Source organism: Capricornis sumatraensis, chromosome X, assembly GCF_032405125.1.
Source record: "Capricornis sumatraensis isolate serow.1 chromosome X, serow.2, whole genome shotgun sequence".
Classification (NCBI taxonomy): Eukaryota; Metazoa; Chordata; class Mammalia; order Artiodactyla; family Bovidae; genus Capricornis; species Capricornis sumatraensis.
In genome coordinates this window covers 112,958,322-112,974,629 of record NC_091092.1, presented here as the reverse complement: position 1 = coordinate 112,974,629, position 16,308 = coordinate 112,958,322, and the positions used below count along the sequence as shown (strand labels likewise).

Sequence of the window (16,308 nt, the reverse complement as noted above, 5' to 3'; positions counted from 1 at the left end):
CTAAAAGTTAAATTGTACCTTACAGCTAGGTAGGCCCAGAGGGACAACAGGAAAATCCCTTTCACTAACTTCAGATTAGAAACCTGAAGGGAGCTTAAAAATACAGGTGAGCCAGAAATTAAACAGTCCATAAATTGAAAGCAATTTGGCCCTGAGTCATCTGGTTAGGCCAAAAATATCTTGAGAGCAGAGATTTGTCTAAGTAATCCTAGATTCCCTCAAGCAGATGCCACTACCGCCAATCCCCCCCGCCCCAAAAAACCCTTCCTGGAAGATATCATTTGTGGCTCATGATTTCTCAAGTAATTTTTCCAATTTTAATGCCCAGTAAACAATTAATGACAACCAGGCACTTAGGGAAACAAGACACATAAGATCAAAAGCAACAGAAACATAAAATAACAAAAAGAGGTTCACAGAGACTCCAAAATAATAGAATTAACAAAGACTTTATACTATACTTAACATGTTCAAGGAGATGAAAACTTTAAAATCTCAACAATGAATGTGAAACCATAAAACCTGATATACCAGATTTTCATTAGAAGCAAATAATTATTTCGTTGAAAAATACAAAAAATGAAATTAACCACTCAATGAACAGGTTTAACAGCCAATGGACACAGCTGAGTGAGTCAGAGAAGGGCTGGTAGGAAAAAACCTCAGAATAAAGACAGAAAGAAACATGGGGAAATGGTGTGAAGATCTAACATACAGTACAGTGAATTGGAATTCCAGAAGGAAAGGAGAGAGAGTATGGGGTAGAGGCAACATTTGAATGGCTGAAAATTTCCAAAATTGATGAAAGATGTCAAGCCACAAATTTAAGAATATCAATGAGTTCTTAGCTGAAAATGAACAAAGAAAAAGCCACTAAGGCATCCTAAGGTGGAAAGATGATTACTTTGAAAGAAGCAACAATGCTTAATTCTCAGCAATAAAGATGGATGCTAAAAACATGTGTAATGGAATCTCTAAGTACCAAAAATAAAAACAACTGCCAACCTAGTATTCATTCCCATGCAGAGAAAATACGAATCAAGACTGAAAAGCAAGGGAAGGGAGACACAATTGTAGAGCAGAAGAAAAAGAGTTGACCTCTTCTTATAAAAAGATCAAAATCGCAACTAACTGCTGAATGACCATTGACAAAAAAAAACAAACACTGGAACCTTCCAAACTGATATTCTACATCTACAAAGAAGTCACAAGATGGTAAGAGGAATGCAATCGTGATAAAATCAAATCCCTTAACGGCCAGGTGGACAACCCACAAATTAGAGAAAAATTATACCACAGAAGCTCTCCAACAGACATGAAAGGTCTGAGCTCCCAGCCTGAGAGTAGGGCAGCAGGAGAACACCAGAGAATCTAGTTCTAAAGGCCAGAGGGCTTTGACTGTAGGAATTCCACCTGACTGGGAGAAACAGAAACTTTCAGAGGACGGTTAATACAAGATCTTGTGGCTTCCCTGGTGGCTCAGAGGTTAAAGTGTCTGCCTGGAATGCGGGAGACCCAGGTTCGATCCCTGGGTTGGGAAGATCCCCTGGAGAAGGAAATGGCAACCCACTCCAGTACTCTTGCCTGGAGAATCCCATGGAGGGAGGAGCCTGGTAGGCTACAGTCCATGGGGTGGCAGAGTCGGACACGACTGAGCGACTTTACTTACCTACTTACTGTGCACACCAGGACCCAGGGCACAAAATCAGTGACTCATAAGAGGCTGAGCTAGACTTACCTGCTGGTATTTTAGGGCCTTCTGTGGAGGAAGGGGGTGGCTGTGGCTCACTGCAGAGACAAAGAAACTGGGGGCAGTAGTTCTGGAGAGTACTCACTGACATGGGCCCTCTTGGAGGTAGCCATCTTCTCACCAAGACCTGGCCCCACCCAACAACCTATTGGCTCCAGTGCTAGGATGCCTCAGGCCAAACAACAGGGCGGGAACACAGCCCCACCCATCTGCAGACAGGCTGTTTATAAAGCTTTCTGGAGCCCACAGCTGCCTGATAAGCACAGCACCTGACAGGACCCTGCCCAGCAGAGGGACAAGACCCAGCTGCACCCACCAATGGGCAGGAACAAGTCCCTCCCACCAGGAAGCCTGCAGAAGCATCTAAGACAGCCTCATTCACCAAAGGAGACAGCAGAAGCAAGAACCACAACTCTGCAGCCTGCAGGATAGAAACTACTACCACAGAAAGTTAAGACAAAATGAGACGGTAGATGAGTGTGTCCCAAATGGAGGAATAAGATAAAACCCCAGGCTTCGGGTTCAAGATGGTGGAGTAGAAAGAAGTGCACTCTTCTTCTCCCATGAGAGCACCAAAATCACAACTAGCTGTTGAACAACCATCGACAAGATGCTGGAATCCACCAAAAAAAGATACTCTCACATCCAAAGTCTAAGAAGAAACCCCATCAAGACGATAGGAGGGGCATAATCATGATTAAAAATTAAATCCCATTCCCGCCAGGTGGGTAGCCACACACTGGAGAAAAACAATACCAAATAACTTCTCCCACTGTTGTGAATATTTTGAACCCTATGTCAGGCTTCCCAGCCTGGGAATCTGACAAAGGGACTGGGGATCCCCAGGGAATCTGACCTTGAAGGCCAGCTGGATTTGATTATAATACTTCCACAGGATTGGGGGAAACACAGACTTCAGTCTTGGAGGGAAAATATAAAACTTTGCATGCATCAAGACTCAGAAGAAAGGAGCAGTGACCCCATAGGAGACTGAGCCAAAACTACCTGTTAGTGTTGGAGGGTCTCCTGTGGAGGCATGGGTCAACAGGGGCTCACCACATGGATGGGGGAACTGGCAGCTGCAGTTCTGGAAGACTCCCCTTGGTGTTAACACTCTTAGGGGTCGCCATTAACCCAAAAATGGAGCCCACAGACCATAGGGCTTGGCCGTCTCAGGCCAAAAAAACTACCAGGGAGGGACTGCAACCCCACCCACCAGCAGATAATTTGATTAAAGCTTTACTGAGCAAGGCCCTGTCCACCAGAGCAGGATCCAGTTTTTCCCACCATCAGTCCCTCCCATTAGGAAGCCTATACAAGCCTCTGAGCCTCCTCCTCTGGCAGAGGGCAGACAGAAGAACCAAGAACCATAGCCCCAGAGAGACTAAAAGAAAAGCCACATTACAGAAAATTAATCAGCATGAAAAAGCAGAAAGTTATGTCTCAGATGAAGGGACAAGATAAAACCCCTGAAAAATAATTAAATGAAGTGGAGATAGGCAACCTTCCAGAAGAAGAATTCAAAAAAATGATAAAGTGAAGATGATTCAGGATCTCAGAAAAAGAATGGAGGCAAAGACTGAGAAGATGTAAGACATGTTTACTAAAGACCTACAAGAACTAAAGAACAGACAGAAAGATGAACAATGCACTAGAAGGAATCCATAGCAGAATAACTGAGGCAGAAGAATGGATAAATGACCTGGAGGACAGAATGGGGGAAACTACTGCCACAGAACAGAATATAGAAAAAAGAATGAAAAGAAATGAAGACAGCCTAACAGACCTCTGGGAGAACATTAAACACACCAACCTTTGCATTATAAGGGTCCCAGAAAGAGGAGAAAGGACCGGAGAAAATATTTGAAGAGATAATAGCTGAAATTTCCCTAATGTGGGAAAGGAAATAGCCTACCAACTCTAGGAAGCACAGAGAGTCCCAGGCAGGATAAACACAAGGAGGAACACAGTGTGACACACAGTAATCAAACTGACAAAAATTAAAGACACTGAGAAAATAGTAAAAGCAACAAGGGAAAAATGACAACATACAATGGAACTCCCATCAGGCTATCAGCTGATTTCTCAACAGAAACTACAAGCCAGAAGGGAATGGCATGATTTATTTAAAGTGATGAAAGGGAAGAACCTACAGCTAAGAATACTCTACCCAGCAAGACTCTCCTTCAGATCTGATGGCAAAATCAAAAGCTTTCCAGATAAGCAAAAGTTAAAGAGAATTCAGCACTACCAAACCAGCTTTACAACAAATGCTAAAGGAACTTCTGTAGGCAGGAAACAAGAGAAGGAAAAGACTTACCTATAGAAAATAAACACAAAACAATTAAGAAAAATGGTAATAGGCTCATGAAAGTGAAAGTGAAGTCACTCAGTCATGTCCAACTCTTTGTGACCCCATGGACTGTAGCCTACCAGGCTCCTCTGTCCATGGGATTTTCCAGGCAATAGTACTGGAGTGGATTGCCATTTTCTTCTCCAGGGGATCTTCCCAAACCAGGGCTTGAACCCAGGTCTCCTGCTTTGTAGACAGACACTGTACCATCTGAGCCACCAGGGAAGTCTCATACATATCGATAATTACCTTAAATGTAAATGGATTAAATGCACCAACCAAAAGACACAGACTGGCTGAGAAGAAGAAAACGTGCATGTATGAACTTCCACTTAGCATATCGCTCTGCTTGACCCCTGAAATTGTATGTAATTATTTTATATTGTTAGGTTAATCATGTTCCTATTATGGCTTGCAGTTGTAATTATCTTTTATTTTTTGTCTGGCTATTGATTGTGAAAAATAATAAACATAAAGCGTCTGCCTCCGATGTGGGAGACCTGGGTTCGATCCCTGAGTCGGGAAGATTCCCTAGAGAAGGAAATGGTAACCCACTCCAGTATTCTTGCCTAGAGAATCTCATGGACAGTGAAGCCTGGTAGGCTACAGTCCACGGGGTCGCAAAGAGTCGGACACAACTGAGTGACTTCACTTTACTATTATGATTATGTTACTATTACTCACTTAATACCATTGTATCATGACTGGTCAACAGAAAAATAGTAGAACTCTGTATCACCAAACTACCATTCAATAGAAAAATCTGTAATCACTTTTTAAAACAAGATGCATACCAGAATTATCTTGGAATTTTTTGAAAAATATAAATGCCCAGGTACCGCTTTTTTTCACCAGAGCTCCAGATATGTTTCTAGAGAGCAGTCATGTTTAAAAACAACTAGACTATATAAGGATCTTTTAGTTTTATCTAGTTTGTTTCACTTTATCTATTTCATATTCAGTGTTCCCATTTCACTTAGTTTATGTTTTCCAATTTCTCCATCTCTTTTGTTTTGATGTTCTTTCTCTAGGGTTTCTCTGATAGCTCAGTTGGTAAAGAATCCACCTGCAATGCAGGAGACTCAATTCCTGGGTCAGAAGATCCCCTGGAGAAGGGATAGGCTACCCACTCCAGCTTCCCTGGTGGCTCAGCTGGTAAAGAATCCAGCTGCAATGTGGGAAACCTGGGTTCAATCCTGGGTTGGGAAGATCGCCTGGAGAAGGGAATGGTTACCCACTCTGGTATTCTGGCCTGGAGAATTCCATGGAGAGAGGAGCCTGGTGGGCTACAGCACATGGGGTCACAAAGAATCGGACATGACTGAGAGACTTTCATTTTTCTTTCTCAAGTCTTTATCAAGCATACTAGAAAAGCTTTTATATACATATGTGAATAATATGTATTATATATGTATTTTAGAAGAATCATTAATTTTTGCCTAGCTAAGCAATTTATGACATTTTGATTCCACCTGTTTCAATTATTACCAGAATGCTAGATTTCTAATTTAAAAATTAGATAAACACTAAACAACAAAGATTTACTGTTTAGCACAGGGAACTATAGTCAATATCTTGTAATAACTTACAATGGAAAATAATTTCAAAAAGAATATATGTGTATATGTATAACTAAATCACAAAGAAAAAGAATTCTACTATTTGAAATTTAGGAGTGTTTATTTTTTTGCCAGTTTTTCAAAATGTCCTGTGGAAATCTAGTAACAAGGTATGAGATACAATATTTTAAGTATATTTGTGTAGGACAGAAGATTAATATAAATCGATGTAAATACAAATCTATTATATTTAAATTATTAATGACATCATTCAAGATGCTCCGATTCTTACTTTTTCTGCACTTGATAAAATATTCTCAGAGGAATGTTAATATGTCTCAGTATGATTATATATATATTTTGTTTTCCCTTATATTTCTTCTGATTTTTGCTTTATGTACCTTTCTTAGTTATAAGGTGTCTAATGGTTTATGAGATCTATCTTCCTTGTGAATTGTACCTTTTATCATTAAAAATGTTCATCTTTGTTTCATTTAAAAATAAATAAAAAGAAAAATGATAAAACTCTAGAAGAACAACTAAGTGGAGACAGGCAAACTACCCAAAAAAGAATCTGGAGTCATGATAGTAAAGATGATCCAAGGTCTTGGAATAAGAATGGATGCACAGATTGAGAAGATACAAGAAATGCTTGACAAAGACCTAGAAGAACTAAAGAACATACACACAAAATGAATAATACAAATACCTGAAATAAAAAAAAAATATATTAGAAGCAACCAACAGCAAAGTAAGTGAAGGATATGTGATCTAGAAGACAGAATGGTGGAAATCACTGCTACATGATAAAGAAAAAAGAATGGAAAAAAATGAAGACCATCTACGAGACCTCTGTGTTGTTGTTCAGTTGCTAAAAGTCATGTCTGACTCTTTGTGACCCCATGGACTGCAGCACACCAGGCGTCCCTGTTCTTCACCATCTCCCGAAGCTTGCTCAAACTCATGACTATCGAGTCGGTGATGTCATCCAACCATCTCATCCTCTGTCACCTGCTCTCCTCCTGCCCTCAATCTTTCGCAGCATCAGGATCTTTTCCAATGAGTTGGCTCTTTGCATCCAGGAGGCCAAAGTATTGGTGCTTCAGCTTTAGTCCTTTCAATGAATATTTAGGGTTGATTTCCTTTAGGACTGAGAGGTTTGATCAAACCAGCCAACCAGCCAAGAGACCTCTCGGAGAACATTAAATGTACCAACAGCAGCATTATAAGAGTAACAGAAGAAGAGAGAGGGAAAGGACCTGAGCAAATATTTGAAGAGATAACAGCTGAAAACTTCCCTATCACAGGAAGGAAACAATTACCCAAGTTCAGGAAGGACAGAGCATTAAAGGCAGGATAAGCCTAAGGTGAAGCATGCAGAGGTACGCAGTAATAAGATTTACAAAAAATAAAGACAAAAGAAAAAAATGAAAAGCAACAAACAGCTGTAAGAGAATTACCACAAGATTATCAGTTGATTTATTAGCAGAAACTCTGCAGACCAGAAGGAGAAGGCAATGGCACCAGACTCCAGTACTCTTGCCTGGAAAATCCCATGGACGGAGGAGCCTGGTAGGCTGCAGTCCATGGGGTCGCTAAGAGTCGGACACGACTGAGCGACTTCACTTTCACTTTTCACTTTCACGCATTGGAGAAGGAAATGGCAACCCACTCCAGTGTTCTTGCCTGGAGAATCCCAGGGGTTAGGGAGCCTGGTGGGCTGCCACCTATGGGGTCACATAGAGTCGGACATGACTGAAGTGACTTAGCAGCAGCAGCTGCAGACCAGAATGGAGTGGCAGGATACATTTAAAGGCTGAAAGGGAAAAACCTGCAAGCAATACTGTACCCAGCAAGGCTCTCACTGAGATTTGACGGAGAAATCAAAAGCTTTACAGACAAGCAAAAACTAAAAGAATTCAGCACCACTAGAACAGTTTTGCAAAATACTAAAGGAACTTCTCTAGGTGGGGAAAAAAGGGGTGGGGGGACAACTGCAAACAAGAATACTACAAACTCACTGGTAAAGGAAAGCATACAGTAAAGATAGGACAGCATCCATGCATAAATGTGGTATCAAAACGGCAATCATGAGGAGAGTACAAACTCAGATAATAGGAACCTTAAAATGATCTTGTTTATATATACAGACCACTATATCAGAATCCATGGGAACCGCAAACCAAAAATCTACAGCAGATACACACACACACACACACACACACACACACTTTGATCCCTGGTCACACACACACAGAGACACACACACACACACACACACACACTTTGATCCCTGGTCAAGGAACTAACATCCTTCAATGAGGGGGAAGAAGAGGGAGAGAAAGCAATACAACATAGCCATGAAATCACAAAAGAACAAAAGAGGAAGGGGAGAAAAAAGACCTACAAAGACGAATCCAAAGCAATTAACAAAATAGACATCAATAATTAACCTTAAATGTAAATGGTTACTCATTCTGTGAGGCCACCATCACCCTGACACCAAAACTAGACAAAGATACAACAACAACAACAAAAAAGAAAATTACATGCCAGTATCACTGATGAACAAAGGCATAAAAATCCTCAACAAAATACCTTCAAATCGAATCTAACAGCACATTAAAAGAATCACACCATGATCAAGAAGAATTTATCCAAGGGATGCAAGGATTTTTCAATATTCACAAATCAGTGTGGTATAATGCATCAACAAATTGAAGAATAAAAATTGAATGATCTCAATAGATGCTGGAAAAGCATTTGACAAAATCCAATACCCATTTATGATTAAAAGAAAAACAAACTCTGGAAAGGTGGCATAGAGGGAACATACTTCAACATCATAAAGGCCATATATGACAAACCTACTGCAAATATCATACTCATTTCCTCTAATATCATGAACAAAACAAGGATGTCTACTCTTGCCACTTTTATTCAACACACTTTTAGAAGTCCTAGCCATGGCAATCACAGAAAAAATAAAAGAAATCCAAATTGGAAAAAAATAAAATAAAACTGTCACTCTTTACAGATAACATGATAACTCTTTACAGGTAACTGTACATGTACATGTGTGCATGTTCAGACATGTCTGACTTTCTGCGATCCCATGGACTATAGTCCACCAGGCTCCTCTGTCCATGGAATTTTCCAGGCAAGAATACTGGAGTGGGTTGCCTTTTCCTACTCCAAGGGATCTTCCTGACCCAGGGATTGAACTCACATCTCTTCAGTCTCCTGCATTGGCAGGAGGATTCTTTACCACTGAGCCACCCGGAAAGCCCTGAAAATCGTAAAGATGCTACCGGAAAACTACTAGAGTTTATCAGTGAATTCAATAAAGTTGCAAGATACAGAATTTATATAGAGAGCTCTCTTGCATATCTACAGATTAGCAACAAAAGACCAGAAAGACAAATTAAGGAAACAATCCCATTTACCATGACATCAAAAAGAAGAAAGCACCTAGGGATATACCTACCTAAGGAGGCAAAACACTGATACTCTGAAAACTGTAAGACAAAGATGAATGAAATCTAACATGACATAGAAAGACGGATAGATAGATGGTGTTCTTGGATACAAAGAATTAATAGTCAAGTGAGTATACCACCCAAAGCAATATACAGATTCAATGCAATCCCTATCAAATTACCAGCAGTATTTTTCAAAGAACTAGAACAAAAATCTTAAAATTTGTACAAAGATACAAAAGAACCAAAGCAATCTTGAAAAAGAAAACGGATCTGAAAGAATCAGGCTCCCTGACTTCAGGCTATACTATAAAGCTGCTACTGCTACTGCTAAGTCACTCCAGTTGTGTCTGACTCTGTGAGACCCCATAGATGGCAGCCTACCAGGCTCCCCCATCCCTGGGATTCTCCAGGCAAGAACACTGGAATGGGTTGCCATTTCCTTCTCCAATGCATGAAAGTGAAAAGTGAAAGTGAAGTCGCTCAGTCGTGCCTGACTCATAGCGACCCCATGGACTACAGCCTACCAGGCTCCTTCGTCCATGGGATTTTCCAGGCAAAAGTACTGGAGTGGGTTGCCACTGCCTTCTACAGTCATCAAATCAGTATTATGGTACTGGCACAAAAAGAGAAATATGGATCAATGGAACAAGACAGAAAACCCAGAAATAAACCCACCCACCTATGGTCAATTAATCTACAACAAAGGAGGCAAGAATATACAATGGAGGTCTCTTCAGTAAGTGGTGCTCAGAAAACATGACAGCTAGATGTAAAAGAATTAAATTAGAAGATTCTTGCGACTTCCCTGGTGGACCAATGGTTACAAATCTGCCTGCCAATGCAGGCAACACGGGTTTGATCTCTGGTCCAAAAAGATCCGACATGCCTCAAGGCAACTAGGCCCATGCATCACAACTACTAAGCCTGCACTCTAGATCCCATGAGCTGCACATAATGAAGCCTGCACACCTAGAGTATGTGCTCCACAACAAGAGAAGCTACTGCAATGAGAAGCCCACACACAGCAATGAAGAGTAGCCCTTGCTCACACCAACTAGAGAAACTCCATATGTGACAAAGACCCAACACAGCCATAAACTGTCAATCAATAAATGAATAAAAATAATAAACTGGAACATTCTTTAATACCATTTACAATAATAAACTCAAAATGAATCAAAGACCTAAATATAAGACTGATACTATCAAACTCTTAGAGGAAAATATATGAAGAACACTCTTTAACATAAATCACAGCAGTATCTTTCTCGATCTACTAGAGTAATGGAAATAAACACAAAGATAAACAAATGGGACTTAATTATACTTAAAAGCCTTTGTAAAGGCAACCATAAACAAAATGAAAAGACAACTCACAGAATCGCAGAAAATATTTGCAAACTAGGTTGACCAACAAGGGATAAATCTCCAAATCTACAAACAGCTCATGTAGCTCAATACCAAAAAAACAACTCAACTGCAACATGAGTGGAAGACCTAAATAGACATTTATCCAAAGAAGACACACAGATGACCAAGAGAAACATGAAAAGATGCTCAACATTGCTAATTATTCAGTTCAGTTCAGTCGCTCAGTCGTGTCTGACTCTTTGTAACCCCATGAATTGCACCAGGCCTCCCTGTCCATCACCATCTCCCAGAGTTCACTCAAACTCACATCCATCAAGTCTGTGATGCCATCCAGCCATCTCATCCTCTGTCGTCCCCTTCTCCTCCTGCCCCCAATCCCTCCCAGCATCAGAGTCTTTTCCAATGAGTCAACTCTTCGCATGAGGTGGACAAAGTACTGGAGTTTCAGCTTTAACATCATTCCTTCCAAAGAACACCCAGGGCCGATCTCCTTCAGAATGGACTGATTGGATCTCCATGCAGTCCAAGGGACTCTCAAGAGTCTTCTCCAACACCACAGTTCAAAAGCATCAATTCTTCGGCGCTCAGCTTTCTTCACAGTCCAACTCTCACACCCATACGTGACTACTGGAAAAACCATAGCCTTGACTAGACAGACCTTTGTTGGCAAAGTAATGTCTCTGCTTTTGAATATGCTATCTAGGTTGTTCATAACTTTCCTTCTAAGGAGAAAGCGTCTTTTAATTTCACGGCTGCAATCACCATCTGCAGTGATTTTGGAGCCCCCCAAAATAAAGTCTGACACTGTTTCCACTGTTTCCCCATCTATTTCCCATGAAGTGATGGGGCCAGATGCCATGATCTCAGTTTTCTGAATGTTGAGCTTTAAGCCAACTTTTTCACTCTCCTCTTTCACCTTCATCAAGAGGCTTTTTAGTTCCTCTTCACTTTCTGCCATAAGAGTGGTGTCAAATGCAAATCACAACTACAATGAGGTATCACCTCACACCACTCAGAACAGCCATCATCGAAAAGTCTACAAATAAATGCTGGAGAGGGTGTGGAGAAAAAGGAACTCTCCAACACTGTTAGTGGGAATATAAATTGGTACAGCTACTATGGAGAACAGTATGGACATTCCTTAAACTAAAAATAAAGCCATATGACCCTGCAATCCCACTCTTAGGCATATATCTGGAGAAAAACATGGTTTTAGAGGATACATACATCCCAATGTTTACAGCAGCACTGTTATTATCAATAACTATGACATGGAAGCAATCTAAATGTCCATCAACAGAGGAATGGGTAAAGAAGATGTGGTACATATATACAATGGAGTATAACTCAGCCATTAAAAAAATGTAACTTACCAAACAGTTTTACAAAGAAATAAACCCATATCAAGCATCTTTCCCAAACATGGTATAAATTAGAAATCAATCACAAGAGGAAAACTGAAAAAATTCACTAACATGTGAGATTAAACAACATGTTACTGAACAACTAATAGGTCAACAGAAAAATCCCTGGTAGCTCAGATAAAGAATCTGCCTGCAATGCAGGACACCTGGGTTGAGAAGATTCCCCTGGAGAAGGAAATGACTACCAACTCCAGTATTCTTGCCTGGAGAATTCCATGAACAGAAGAGCATGGTGGGCTACAGGCCATGGGGATGCAAAGAGTCAGACACGATTGAGCAACTAACACACACATGCAAAAATACCTTGAGACAAATGAAAATAAAATACACCAAAATTATGAGGTTCAACAAAGTAGTTCTAAGAGGGAAGTTCACAGTAACAAAGGCCTACCTGAAGAAACAATAAAGATGCAAATAAACAACAGAACATTATACTTCAAGGAACTAGAAGAAGAAAAAACGAAGTCCAAAGTTAGTAGAATGAAGGAAATAACAAAGATCAGAGTGGAAATGAATGAAATAGAGACCAAAATGACAACAGAAAAGATCAATGAAACTAAGAGGTGGTTCTTTGAAAAAGTAGACAAAACTGACAAACCTTTACAAGGGATACCACAGAAATAAAAAAGATCATAAGAGATCACAATGAACAATTAAATACCAATAAAGGGGACAACCTGAAAGAAATGAATACATTCCTACAAACACACAATCTTCTAAGAGTGAATCATGAAGAAATAGAAAATGTGAATAGATCAATTACTATTAGGGAGACTGAATCAGTAACCAAAAATCTCCCAACAAAGAAGAGCCCAGGATCTGAGAGCTCCATTGGTGAAGTCTACCGAACATTCAAAGAATTAATACAAATCCCTCTCAAACTCTTTCCAAAAAACAGAAGAGAGAAAAAACAACAACAACAAAAACCAGAAGAGGACACTTCCAAACTCATTTTAAAAGGCCAGAATTGGGCTGATACTAAAACTAGACAAGGGTATCAAAACAAAGAAAATGACAGTCCAATATCCTTGATGAACACAGAGGAAAAATTCTCAACAAAATATTAGCAAATGAAAATCAACAGTACATTAAAAGAACCATATATTATAATCAAAGGGTTTATTCCAGGGAGGCAAGGATGGTGCAATACCTGCAAATCAGTCAATACGATGTACTACATTAACAAGATAAAGGATAAAAATCATATGATCATCTCAATAGATGCAGAAAAAACATTTGACAAAATTCAACATTCATTCATGATTAAAATTCTCAAGAAAGTGGGTACAGAAGGAGTGGAAAGATATATGTACAGGTCTACCGCTAACATCATATTCAAAAGTATAAGGCTGAAAGTTTTTCCTCTATGATCAGGAACAAGCTAAAAATGTCCACTCTCATCACTTTTATTCAATGTAACATTGGAAGTGAAGTGAAGTCGCTCAGTCGTGTCCGACTCTTTGTGATCCCATGGACTGTAGTCTGCCAGGCTTTTCTGTCCATGGGATTTTCCAGGCAAGAGTACTGCAGTGGGGTGCCATTTCCTTCTCCATTTTCTGCCATTTTCTTCCTAGCATTGGAAGACCTAGCCAAAAAATTAGGCAAGAAATAAAAAGCATTCAAACTGGAAACAAAAAAGAACTATCAATATTTGCAGATGACATGGCATCATATATAGAAAACTCTTAAGACTCCATCAAAAAACTGTTACAACCAATAAACGAATTCAATAAAACTAAAAGATACAAAATCAATACAGAAAAAACTTTTGTTATACTAATAAAATGATGGCTCAGTCAGTAAAGAATCCACCTGCAATGCAGAAGACCTGGGTTAGATCCCTGAGTCAGGAAGATCCCCTGGAGGAGGGCATGGCAATCCACTCCAGTATTCTTGCCTGGAGAATCCCCATAGACAGAGGAGCCTAGTTGGCTATATTATAGTCCATGGGGTCACAAAGAGTCAGACATGACTGAGCAACTAAGTACAGCATAACACAGAGAAATTAAGACAATCCCATTTACAACCACATCAAAAAGAACAAACTACCAAGGAATAAATCTAATGAAGGAGGTTAAAGACGTATATTCCTAAAACTACAAGACATTGTTGAAAGAAACTGAAGACAGAAAAAAAGATAGTACATGCCCATGAATTGGGAGAATTTTATAAAATGTTCATACTACCTAAAGCAATCCACAGATTCAATGAAATTCATATCAAAATTCCAATGGTATTTTTCACAAACAGAGAACAAACAATCCTAAAATTTACATGCAGTCACCAAAGACCTCCAATAATCAATGCAATCGTAAGAAATAAAAATGCTGGAAGCATCATGCTTCCCGGTTTCAAACTATATTACAAAGCTATACTAATCAAAACAGTATGGAGTTAGCATAAATACAGACATATAGATCAATGGAACAGATAGACAGTCCATTACAACACAGAAGCCAAGAATATATATTGGGAAAATGACATAGTCTCTTCAATAAATGGTGTTGAGAAAACTGGACAGTTACATGCACAACAATAAATGGACCACTATATTACACTATGCACAAAAATTAATTCAAAATGGATTAAAGCCTTGAACATAATACTCTAAACCATAAAAGTCCTAGAAGAAAACATAGGCAGTAAGCTCTTTGACATAGGTCTTGGTAATTATTTTTGGACCTGACATCAAAAGCAAAAAAACAAGTGGGATTACTTCAAAACAAAAATGCTTCTACACAGAGAAAGAAACCATTAAGAAATGAAAAAGCAACCTATAAAATGGGAGAATTTTTATTTTTTTAAACCATTTATCATTTATTTTTACTTTACAATATTGTATTGGTTTTGCCATACATCAACATGAATGGGAAAAAATATTTTCAAATCACGTCTCTGATAAAGGACTAAGATTCAAAATAGACAAAGAACTCACGTAACTCAATAGCATGGGAGAAAATCTGATTAAAAAATTGGCAGAAGATATCACTAGACATTATTCCAAAGATGACATACAGATGGCCAAAAGGTACATGAAAAGCTGCTTAACATCACTAATCATCAGGGAAATGTAAATCAAAAGCACAATGAGAGACCATCTCACATCTATCAGAATGACTATTATTAAAAAGATAAGACATACCAAATGCTGGCAAGGATGTAGAGAAAAGTGAATGCTTGTGCACTGTTGGTGGTAATGTAAATTGGTGCAGCCACTATGAAAAACAGTAGGGAGGTTTCTCAGAAATATTAAAAATAAAACTAACATATAGTACAGCAATTCTGTTGGGGTATTTATCTAAAGAAAACAAAACCACTAATTTGGAAAGTTATATGCACCCCCATGTTCACTGCAGCATTATTTATAATGGCGAAAATATGGAAACAACCTAAGTGTCCATCAAGGAATGAACGAAGCAAACTATGGTATATATACACAGGGAGAGCTCATTTCTAGCATATAGTAAAGAACTTCTACAAATCAGCAAGTCAAAATAAGCAAGGAAGTACATGACACATTTCTGAAGGAATTCTACTGAAAACAGTTATAAAAGCACAACACCTAGATCTAGTTATAAATATTGACACTTTAAGATTTATAAAGTAAAACACTTTACCATATATTAACGGTTGCAAAATTGTCAGATGCCAAGCCAGTTTTCTCATTCTCTAGTCACAACTCTAAAACAAATATGTATCCTTGAAAAAGTCCCGTTTAAGAAATTTTGCCTACTCCAAAGTCAAAAACTGAGACCTACCTACATACCCATCAACAGTAGTTGATGGATAAAGAACCGGTAACAACTATACACGATGTAGATAAATCTCCTATTCATAATTTGAGGTTTATCTATATTCTAATGCTGCACAAGAGACTACAGTAGGATTCTATTTATATAAAATACAAAATAGGCAAAAAAAATCTCTGATGTTAAAAGTCAGGGAAATGGTTAGAGGGCAGGAAGTGACCAAAAGGGTACAAAAAGGGGTACCTAATTTTCAAAATTGATTAGAGGATATGAGAGCAAAAAAGTTTGAAGTCCACTGCTTTCAGGGCAAAGCACAGAAATTAAATAAAAATTTTAAAAAGCAGGTATCATACAATATGCTAATTACCAAAAAATATTGCTAGAGCTCTCAAACCAACTGGAGATTCTTAAACTTACAGTGACAGTCGTTTGTAATTATTCAAACCTCAAAAGATAAATTGATTTATATCTAGATTAGTGACTAATGCTGATTCATAAAGACGCAAGACAAGCAACACGATCTTATAAGGGTTTTAGTTTATTTTATTCAAGTAAGTTGATTTACAATGTTGTCTTAATTTCTGCAGTACAGCAAAGTGATTCAGTTATATATACATTCT

The 16,308-nt window shown here is 38.8% G+C and overlaps 1 non-coding gene across 1 annotated transcript; it reads left to right on the top strand.

Annotated features, from left to right (window-relative positions):
- The first annotated feature begins 1,468 nt into the window (after nucleotides 1-1,468).
- On the top strand, nucleotides 1,469-1,540 carry TRNAS-GGA (transfer RNA serine (anticodon GGA)). Its single transcript has one exon. It is a non-coding gene; the product is annotated as a tRNA-Ser (tRNA).
- Nucleotides 1,541-16,308: the final 14,768 nt, after the last annotated feature.